Source organism: Ischnura elegans, chromosome 1 (assembly GCF_921293095.1).
Source record: "Ischnura elegans chromosome 1, ioIscEleg1.1, whole genome shotgun sequence".
NCBI classification, from domain to species: domain Eukaryota; kingdom Metazoa; phylum Arthropoda; class Insecta; order Odonata; family Coenagrionidae; genus Ischnura; species Ischnura elegans.
The window spans coordinates 3,268,132-3,279,232 of record NC_060246.1 but is presented as its reverse complement, the minus strand read 5'-3'; the positions used below and the strand labels follow the sequence as shown (position 1 = coordinate 3,279,232).

The window sequence follows — 11,101 nt, the reverse complement described above, 5'->3', positions numbered from 1 at the left end:
TCGGACCTGGAAATATAGTGGGGTTCTGACATATAATTGTTATCTGTATAGTTGTTCTCTTTCAAAAGTTGGCACTGAAGTTCTGAAGGCCCCGATTCTCTGTAAACGACGATTCAACTAGATACGTGTGACAACCTAGCGTTTTTTACGATCGTCCCGTACCTTACTTGCATTCCTCGCCGACTGCCTTGTCGCGAGGGAGGCGAACTTTGTTTGCGAGTCGTTTGTAAAGCGCCGGCTCAGTTACCGGCCGGGTCCGTAAATTGTCGAGTGGTCCAGCTTGGCCCACCCCCTCGCACAGATCATTTGGGGAGGGTTCGCGTTTCGCTGTTCGATTCTTTCTTATTTCTTTCTCGAGACAGGCCATAAGATTCAGGGGCCCGGTGGAAGAGGGAGATGGGTCCCCCCCTCCCTCCGCCGCCCTCCCCTCCCCAACCATCGCCGTCCCGTTTTCTCGCTGAGTGCCTCAGTCAGTGAGCGGTGTCCGGCGCGTCCACTGCCTCTCGACGTCTGCTGAGCCTCGCTCACCGCTCACCATTTGTTTCTCTTTCGCAAAGAGACGCAAGAGGGAAAATCAGGCGGGAGCATCCCGCACGTTGAACACGCCGAGTGTGACCCAGTGAGTCTTTGAGTGCAGTGGTTTGTTTGTGCACGCAAGTTTTTAACTGTTAAGCGTCGGCCGGCCGGTGCTCCCTCCTCGTGAATCTTTTTCCCCCTTGACTCGTCCTCGCAGACGGCGGCAATCCCGCGGGAGGGCTTCCCCGGCGGCGGCGTTGTCTCGCACTCTGTGGTCTCGCCAGTGACCTCTGCTCGAACGCCGACCTCGGGATTACCTCAGCGCCGCCGCGAAGGCCCACCGTTCGCCCGTTCAAATCTCTTGGTCGTCGGCGGGCAGGCGTTGAAGTCTCCGGCCGCGGAGCGTAGGATGGCTCGGAGCTGCGGCCGCCGCTGACCACACGACCGCAACAAGGGAGGAGGGCGGGCGAGAGGCTGGAGGAGATAAGGCGGCGGCGGCAGTGGGAGGTGAGTGGAATGCAGGGAACGCGGCCGGGAACACAATGCCTCTTTGCCGCGGGCCATTACAATATTATTCTCGCGTGGCCCGACGAGCCGCGCACCCTTGCATGATGACGCGCGCTCCAGGAAATGGATGGGCTGGCTCATATCCCCCGCGCGTTTCACCTTCTCAGGTGTGGAGCGAAGTCGTTATTACCATCGGAGGAATGCGTCCGAGATTAGAATGCCAAAGTAATTTCTCCACATATAATAAATAACAGATTATTTTGGTACGTATTAAATTCCGCACAGTCAATAGGATAGACGGGAATTCAGCCCAAGTACATATACCAATTATGTTGGAGTCAAGTTCAAGTAAATAGGCACTTAGGATAAACTTTTTGTTTATTTCTCATTTTTCAACATTGGCCAGTGTAGGAAATGCAGCCAGACTATGAACTTGAATAGCGAAAGAAAATTTCTTTTGTATCCGTTCCGTACGTATAATTCCGTACAGTATTTACTATTTGATTTTGCCCCTATGCCTAGACTAGTGCTTTTGTTAAAATTCTGAGACGCAGATAGCTACCAGAAAATCTGACTCAAAAAAAGCACGAGAACTATTTAATTTCATCATGCTAAAAAAATTCAAGATCGTTTAAAAATTAAATAAATTTTAAATCTAAATTTTTGAAACAGCTGGAAAAGTAAGGCGAAAAAATATTCGAGGAATAATTAGCAACAAGGTCAGTTGGCACCTATCGTTGACTTCACTGGTTCAGTTTCAAGTTTTGCCGTTGAATCTTCTTGCTAAATGTTAATGATTAAATTGACTCTGTTATTTCTCTCTCTAGTTGCGATGAGTGTCATGATGTTATATTTTTTCGCTGTCGGGGAATAATAAGTACATGGACAGTGGGACCCCCTCGATCAATGAGAGGTTAGAAATAACTATGGGTCAAACCCAGGAGATGATGCGATACATGTAGATGGTTGATACAGCTCCTTGTGAAGTTGATTTGCTGCCTATCTGCTGGCTGTTCTAATCAAAGGTTGCTGTGATATATTTTTGCCTCAATGAGTGTCTCTTTGGGCGTTAAGGTGAATTTTCTCTCCCTTGCTGTATTCTGGAAGGTGATGTGAAATGCACGTGAAATGAGTAGTTTGCCTGTGACCCTTAACATTCATAATTTACCTCGAATTTACTTTGGCTCTGGAATTTGCGCTGCAGTGATTTCTCTCCTGTTCTAGTACCGACTGCAATCAATTTGAGATAACATAAAAAAATATGATCCATATGGGCAGCTACTTCCATTCAGGTCACTCTCGCTCATGAGAAAAGAGGAAAAAAGGTAAAATATTATAAAAAAGAACGCCGCGCCTCAAGCGCATTCCACCCTGCACAATCACTTTTACTAGCGAAACTCTGTATTTGGGGACAATTTATCGGATGACAGATACGCCGGGAGAAATACAATTTAGAAACTTCCATGTAGAAGTCGTTCAACACAAAGAACGGCTCTGCACGACAAGTTTTTTAAACCTATTATTGAGCCGAATAAAGAATGTATAATGTAAAGAATTTAGACTTCCTCATAAATAGTAATACGTAATAACAAAGAATGTAATGTTTCTTAGAAATAGCAATCGAAAGAAAAGCACTCAGGGGGAGACACTTGACCAAACACAATGCCGAGAAATATTAAATTTTTACTACTTTCCGCTTTGGTGAAAATTTTATGGTTCAGCACACTTCCTCAACGGCGATTTATCATTTAACGTTATCCTAAGATCGTGGATTCTATACTGTCCATTTTCATTCGTCGGCTTTCCTCTGCAGTTATTTCACATTCTTATATATCAGTCCGGGACCAGTGTTTTTTGTCCCGAATTGGAGTCCTCTTCATTTTATTTAGAATATAATTCACCCACGCCATGGACGGAGTTTTGGGAGTCCCACGGGAAGCCTGCCCCCCCCCCCTCTCCCCCCCCGCCCGACAGAAATGGCAATTCGTCCGAAAAAAGAAGTACGAAACCTGTGCATTGAAAACAAAAACATCAATATTTTAGTCTGTTGTTTGTATAGTCAGTTTAGTATGTTGTTCTCAAAGACTAATTTAAACAAATTTTCCAAGAACACTTAGGAGGTATGTCATATCCCCGATCCATAGCCCCGAAACCCCCGGCAGGATAGCTGGCCTTACCCTCTCAACATGAAACTCTAAACCTCGACCATGAACCACACGCACAATTCAATTGTACTTTTAGCTTTCTTTCCAATAGCTCACCATTCCATTCAACTCCTGGAATATAAATGCCGAATGTAGGTAATGTTCCCATGGATTTTTTACGATCTCTTTTTATCTGACGCAGGCCAATAGCACTCTTATTTCGAGATTAATCTCCGTGTGCGCGGTGAATGACACCGGCATCGAAAAGGAACGAAAGGTGCTGACGTTTGTTTGGCCGCGGACCACGAAAGTATTTGCGGAAAAAACTCGTGAAAAAAGAGATGGAATCACTGTCAAGATCGCCGATGGAGCGTGAAGTGTTTTAGGCGTGCTGCTCACGGATGCATCTCAACGCTCCTCGCTCTCCTCTGAAGGCGCGTGCTTTTTGCATCCGCGCGATATTTAGTTCGCCTTCCGTGCGCCGTCGCGCTGTGATCGCCAAGAGCCCTCCATTTGACTGGGGTATCCAAATCCGGCGGCGGGTGAAATAGATGTTGGCCAAAATCTCAAAAATGGTTTCTTTGAGTGCGGAAGTTTAAGCGTTGCTCAGTTGTTGTCAATATATTAGTGCGTATGATGGAGAATACATTTTTAATAGGTTATTTTTACAGTAAAATAAAATTCTCTAAAATATATAACAATAAAATTAACAAATGCATAATGTATTATTAAATGATTATTTGCTAATGATAATAATGGACAGTCATGAAATTATTATCGTATCATATGCTGATACGAAAAACATGGGCGGACCCTGATTTTCGTCGAATTTTTCACCGCAACTGAAGCAAGGCCTACAGATTGTGAATTGGAAGAGATTAACTGCGACAGTCTGCTGCGCCTAAAAAAAACCGCAAGAGAGTACCTTCGCCACGGCGCGGCGATAGGATTGGTGGTGTGATTCTGAGTGACTGGGGGCGTATTCAAACTCTAATGACGTAACCTCGACACGAAATTATTACGTGCATACGTCAATCTCGAATGCTTCGAGGACCCCACTGATCTACAACCTTCGTCATCATCTCTGGTCAACAATCCCAAGATTGGTTTGACGCAGCTCTCCACTCGATTCTCCCATCAGCTAATCTTTTCAAACCTTTCTTCTCTTTCACAGCGCAACCTTAGTAAGCCGTAAGAAATTGTCAATCTTCAATAGGAGTTACAGCTAACCGTAAGACTACAATTCGTATTCAATTCAATGAGCAGGCGGAAACAGTTGAGTTCCAATGTTATGCCTCACGATCGAGACTTCTGTTTTTATTGCGTTTTCTTGCGAGAAGCGTGCGTTTATTAAAGAGTAAATTCTTTTTTTCTGATCTCAACAAGACCTTGCTGTACTTTTTCTATTCTTACGCGTGCAATTTCACAATGCTTAGCAGATACTTGAGGACTACTTAGCAGATACTTGGGGCACAGGAATTGCGGTCTCAAAAACTTGATTTATTAAAAAACATATTTCGGCGATTCTTAGAATGAAGTTCTTTCATTCAATTGTATTAAAAGTAGTATTTCGATCAGTGAAGCCTGTCCATGATTTCAATCCATATTTGCTCATTTTATATAGTTCGCTCATTTTAGCTATATTAGTTCGCACATATATTTGCTCATTCGTTTCTTGGATACAAGGCCGTTTTGGATTGAATTAAATACTGTCCACTTCGGTGTGACCAGTCTCTGGGCTCAAACCGGTCGTGCTCAAAATCCGATCTGATGGGCTAGACGCAAGCCATATGGATGGAACGCGAATATACTTCTTATGACTTGTGGATTACTGTTTGCGTCCATCAGAGAATGACATTTTATCTACGTCACGTCACATGTCCATTGTAGACCAGAAGAAGAAGCCAGTAAAAATATGTGACTGAAATATGGTTACTGCAGTAATGTCTTTATTGTGCCATTTAGTTGGGGTCCGAGGCTCTCACGTTTAAGTTCATATATAATTCGTGGAAGAAACTAAACTGTGAGGTCATTGGTAGCGTTGATACCTGGGAGGAGAAAAAGGGTTGGCCACTCCTTATGTGTAGTAGCTGGCTCTCCTTCTTCGTCTGATGTCCATCCGAATTCCTCCTCCTTCTCCTTTCTCAAGTTCTATCTTTCCAGGTTATATTTATTTTTGTAAACTGCCCTTACTTTGTTGCAAAGAAAAGGTTGGCAAACAGTCTCTTTTGGGTTTTTAAAGACAAACGAATTCATAAATAAGATTATTTCGACTCGTAGAAGTGCTCTTTTATGAGTTGCTTAGCTCTTTAAATGGATATACTTGCACCTCGAAACCGCTGCACGTATTATTCTTCTTGAATTGCGAGCAAAGCTCTTTTTATGAGGACATACTTGCGTTGCGCCAGCCCTCTGTTTCTTCATCGAGACGTAACTTCCGTTTTTCCTCTCCGCGCCTCTGATTTGTCACATTTTGCTCATCGAGTTAAAAAAAATGAAACGCGGGGAGCGCGGTTGAGGTTTCGTGAAAACTGTTCAATTCTTGCGATTGGAAATCTCGGTACGTACGTTATCGAGGTCGTGGGAAATTGTTGGAGGAAATTGTCTCTGGCCACCACCGCCGTTAGTCCTCTTAAATGGGAGTCGTTGTTTAGGCGAACGACAAAAAAAAAGAATTCGGACAGAGCGCGACATTCTTTCCCCACCGCAGGACTGATGATAACGGAAAGTGGATGGGTGACAACGGTGGTCGTATTCGAAAGGGAGGGAAGTTTTGCTTTCGCTTTGATATTGAAGGAGAGGACTCTGCAGTCGCCCAGTGGATGTGAGCGCATTTCAACGGGTTTAAAATAGTCGCTAGCCCTATCCGAATTTTACGCAAAATTCTGCTGAGTAATTTGCGTCGTTCATTCAAATCCATATCCGTGCTGATAAAATAAATCGAATTCATAAAAATCCATCGAAAGTATTGGGAATGAATGGATCGCGTTAATTGTTCGTTAATCGCTGCACTAAGGATAATAAAAAACTGATTGAAATATGCCAGTTGTGGCAACGTAAATTAAATGTCTGTGCTATGGACTGTTATCTCGTCCATATGTTCCTCTTGTCGCTTTTTCAGGATGAAATAATACAAAATAAAAAAAGCATTTTCATAAAAACTAAACGTTTTTATCGCGAACCAAAAAGAATGTCATTAATTGTCAATGAACTTGACAGAGTCTCTAAATAAATTGCTTAATGTACAACGAAAAAAGTAGGGCGCATGGTCCGTTATAATTCTCAATTTATGCTTAACATCATAATATAATGAAAATACGAAAGACAGTGGACTGCAGTTATTTACTGTTATAATTTTAATTGACTCGTTTTTTTTAATGCCCTCTTTCCTTTAATGATCGCAGCGCTGCAATCGAATTTTAGCGGCCATTGTTAAAACTAATCTCCATATTTAATTTCCAATTCTGAATCACAATCGAGACACGGTTAAAAAATAATAATAATAATAAAAGTGTTAGAATATTGCATTGTGTTATGGTATTGAGTTATCGGTCTAATTTCAGCTTGATAGCTAATAGAAAAGTGGGTTAAAATTGAGTTGCACGATTCGACCCGGACAAGATGATTAACAACAAAGGGAGTTTATGAAAATCTTATTATAGAAAATGAAGTGGACTGAGGGGGCATCGAGTTACGTAGACCCCTGACGTTTGGGCTCATCAGCCCAAGCCTTTGCCCCAATCCTACCAATGGCACCGTTCCGCCTATTCAATGAAACGAAAAGGAATTAGGATGAGTGGAAGATAGTAATACGTTCAATGGTGTCAGGCTCAACTTTGTGGAAGTTGAAGTTCACAAATGAAAAAACGACTTCGTTTTCTTCCACTAATTTATTTTGACGGTACGACATGTTTCGACCTTGAGCGGTCATTTACGAGTACAAAAGTTTGTCAAAAGTCGGGTAAATTTATACCAGGAAGGGACTTGAGAAACTCATTCGTTTTTCAGAAGAAGTCGTTTTTTCATTTGTGAAGATAGTAATATTCGGTGAAATTTAAAAAAATCAATAGCAGGCATGACTGAGTGTCAATTCAATGAAGAGGAAATACACTTGACAGTGAAATTGACCGTTGAAATCTCCGAAGGGCCCTTTCGTACGACTATGGAATTTTAATGTTTCTTTACTTTTTGAATATTGTCTCCTTTTCATGCACTATTAAAAAGCATAAATAGTACATAAGTTAATCCTAATTAGAGCAAAACCCAGATAATACTTACTCAATACTTTGCAGAATGTCATCTCTATTTCTTCATGTATCGCCTGCATCTATCAAGTCACACATTGTATTCTTTGTTGTCTTATAGTATTCAAATATGGCATTCATAGACTCGATATTCTGTCAGAAAATCTCAAAAAATGTAGTATCTGAGGGAGGATGTAGTTGAGACAAGGATCATGTCTATTCCGCAGAGTGAATGTATGCATAACATTGACATTTTAAATGCGGATGAAGTGACTTTTCCGATTGAATTTGGTACATTTGTCCAACTCGACAAGTCTTTGCTCGATATAGCTACAGATAATTGAGGAATCAATTAAGGTAACCTCGTTCGTATTTTTATTTTGATGCCGACTCCCAATTTACGAAAATGCTAAATATATAAACGATGGAAATCTACGCTTGGAATCAACGCGAAAACGTCTGAAAAAGCAACTGAATTTTTAAATTTTAGGACGCTTACCGCAAATCAGATTCCTTTCACCACGAATCAATAAGTGTTGGCGGCGAAAGAGAGAAAGACAGAGAGTTTTATTTTCTTCTGGTTTGTGAGAAAAAATACTCAATATTTGGATTAAGATTGCTACCTGAAAATGGAAGGAATGAAGAAAGACAATCTGTGGCCACAACCTTAGTCTTCATAGGTAAATCAACGGTACCTCTTGTAATATATCCGTAATCATCGAATCCTAGTGTATTCGTAATCGAACTGCTTCTTCTTAGCATACAGATCGAATCAAGATGCATTACATTCTCTAATGATTCCTACTTTGTTTTTTTACTGTCTTGCGTCGCATTCATGTCCGAATGTGCGAGTCGTATGTAATGGTTGATAACAGTTAATTTGTACTGCTGTAAACCTCAACTATTAAAGTCAGGGATGCTGCCCTCCCAAGATTGACTTCATGGGCTCAGTTGTGATCGCTGCAGATGCGAGGCGCCTCTAGCGGCGGTCGGCTGCGTCATCATCTCGCAGTCATTGTTGCGAGCGTATCCTTCCCCCCTCGCGTTTCCTTGCCTACCTCCTTCCTGCTTATCGTTAGAGCCTCGCGGGCCATCCTCTCCACGCTAAATTAAAGAGATTTACCGCCGCGGCGCTTTCATCGTAGTAATTATGGGAAGAGAACTCGCTGGAATCCCTCCAACATCAATCTCGGACCGATTTCATACTCATTTATCTACTCATCACAGATTAGGGCACGCAAAATAGAATGGGCCTGGTAAAGCCGTGGATGTTTGTTTCTTTGTCGTAGAACATGAGAGGTGAGGAGAGAACCATACTGGAAAAGTGTTATCAATGCATGATTTCCCTTTGAAGTCATGTATTTAGTCGGGCGAAAAGGAAGGGCTCTTTGTTGATGTGGCTAGGAACTGAGCCAAGATTTGTCAGCACTGGGTTAAGGCAACTGAGCGATTCATCATTGTGAAGCAAGTCCCAGCCCATTTTATTCTTACCTCCGTCATTCGTATTTGGCAGTGAACCACCTCTGGACACGATCTCCAGAATAAGACTGATGTCACCTTCAAGTCCAGAGGACGGCAAATTTCGGCTCTCCCGATGGGTTATTTGTGTGCAAGTGGTGAACTCCATAGCGTGAGATATGATTCTCAGCTAATTCTATAAATATAACTTAATCCTAGTGACGACGAAGATCCCTCATGTATTGCCCAACGGTCTTACAAGTTGTAATTATGTTTATATCCGCAAACCTATCCCTTTCTTAGAATGGTCGGTGGCATTTATTTACTTATTTGGTCGGAGACCTGCGCCGCACCTTTCCCGCACCTTTTCTTTCTTCAACTCTCCGCTTTGTTCTTGGGGCGACTCTCGCCGTCAACTGTAGCAGTTCCTACTCACTCATACATCAGACGCAATCCCTTGCAGACCCTATCTTATCCACAAATCTTGTCTCACATTCGGTGGCCTATGAAAAGGAAACAAAGTTTTTATCAAATATAGAAAAACTAATTTTAATTGCGTACTAAAATTTATTATTGGTTGTGCAGCAGTTTTTTGCTAAGTGAGAAATAAGTTACTCTTTCCTTGTAATTATTAAAATAATGGCGTATCTCTCACAATAAAAATACCTTTATCAAGGAAGGAATATTAAGGTTACAGAATAAATTTTTTGACTTTAGCCAGAATTTATTAATTGAAGAGTGGTATTCCAAATATTATACAATGGATTTGATTGACTATCGAAGCAGTAAGCAATCCTTCTTGGCGAATAAAACCCAGTGTGTGCCATTGAAATTTTCGGAGCCTTCAAGAAGGCGTCGTGAATATTTTTAGCAAGAATCATAAATTGTTTTCCATCCATCCGAGAGTAATAATAGTTTTCTTTCCTCCCAGGAGGGGCAATAAGATCGATTTATGAATATGAAATTTACGCCAGAAATATCGAACTCGCAGAGGGCCTCGTATTTTTTGTTTCTCCAGTCCTCCGCTTTATTCTTATTTATTAATTATTAATTTTATTTGTCCAGAAGATGTTGCTTCGTTCTCGGGGCGCTTTCGTCCTGACCATCGCTGTCAACGCGACTCGTCTTCTCACACAAACACACAAGTCGCGTCGGCCCTTGTCGAAGAAACCTTTTTCAATCCACTTTTCTGCGATGTTGTTTTGTTTATTCTCCTTTGTCGCTGGGATATGCTTATTAATCATCGAAATGAGGACGGAGTGAGTCAGGAGGCTGGGCTGGGAGTCGAGGGAAGTGGAGACAATGGGCTAATGACCTAGCTATTGCTCACTTCGACGCCGTGCCGCCTCGGGAAAATAAGGGTCCATAAAAATCTGAAATTCAAATCCGTTTCTTGGGTTGCCACGCCCTCACCGCCGGAAGAGACCAAACAATGACAAAAGACGGCGCAACGGAGTGATGGCCCATGGGGTTGGCGAAATAATTTCGTCTCTAATTTTTTTAATTCTCTTGAGACGAGGGAGGGTGATGATATGCGTCTGTATTTACGAAGAAAGGGACATTTGAAGGAAGAGGTCGCAAAGTGAGAGTGACGCATGCTCCAGCATTTCATCTCTTGCATTTTTCTCCCCCGTTCTTCTATCCCTAACGCCCTTAGCACCCCTTGAAAAACATGATTTGAGCTAGATTTTATTTTAGACATTCATTTTCCGTTTTTAATGAATCGATAGATTCGGCTTTTACTTGACGGAAATTCATGTTGAATGAAGATGAGCTACCTATGTAAATTTTCACATATTTTTTTATTGGTACGACGCGTTCCGGCGCGAAGGCGTCATGGTCGAGTACAAATAACTTCATCCTTAGCAAATATAAATTGATGTTTGTCCACTTAATACCTTTAAAATTTTCAATTTTTTTCGAATGTATAAGAAATATGTTTTTATTCCTGCTATATTTTTGAGGTACCGTCGAAGTTTCGACGATAGAATTAATCGATCTTTCAGTTAAAATTTCCATTTTTGTCGATAATCGAGCTTTTCATTTCCTTTAAAATCGATCGATCGAAAAATCGATTTTGACCAACATTTTTCCATCACTAAACCTACAACGGCGGACAAACGTAGGCAATGTTGCTCAGTGATAACGTGAGAAATATGATGGCGAGAAAATTGGGAGGACTAGTACCCATAGGAAGACCAAGTGTTAAGCACCTGATGAAGAGGGACACGT

At 41.8% G+C, this 11,101-nt stretch overlaps 1 protein-coding gene across 1 annotated transcript in view; it reads left to right on the top strand.

The window, feature by feature from the left end:
* Positions 1-483: 483 nt before the first annotated feature.
* Positions 484-11,101, top strand: part of LOC124154645 — a 299,325-nt gene continuing 288,707 nt past the window's right edge. Inside the window, exon 1 of the mRNA XM_046528509.1 lies at positions 484-1,023. The gene's annotated coding sequence lies outside the window, so the exon portion shown is untranslated. The remainder of the gene's footprint in view (positions 1,024-11,101) is intronic.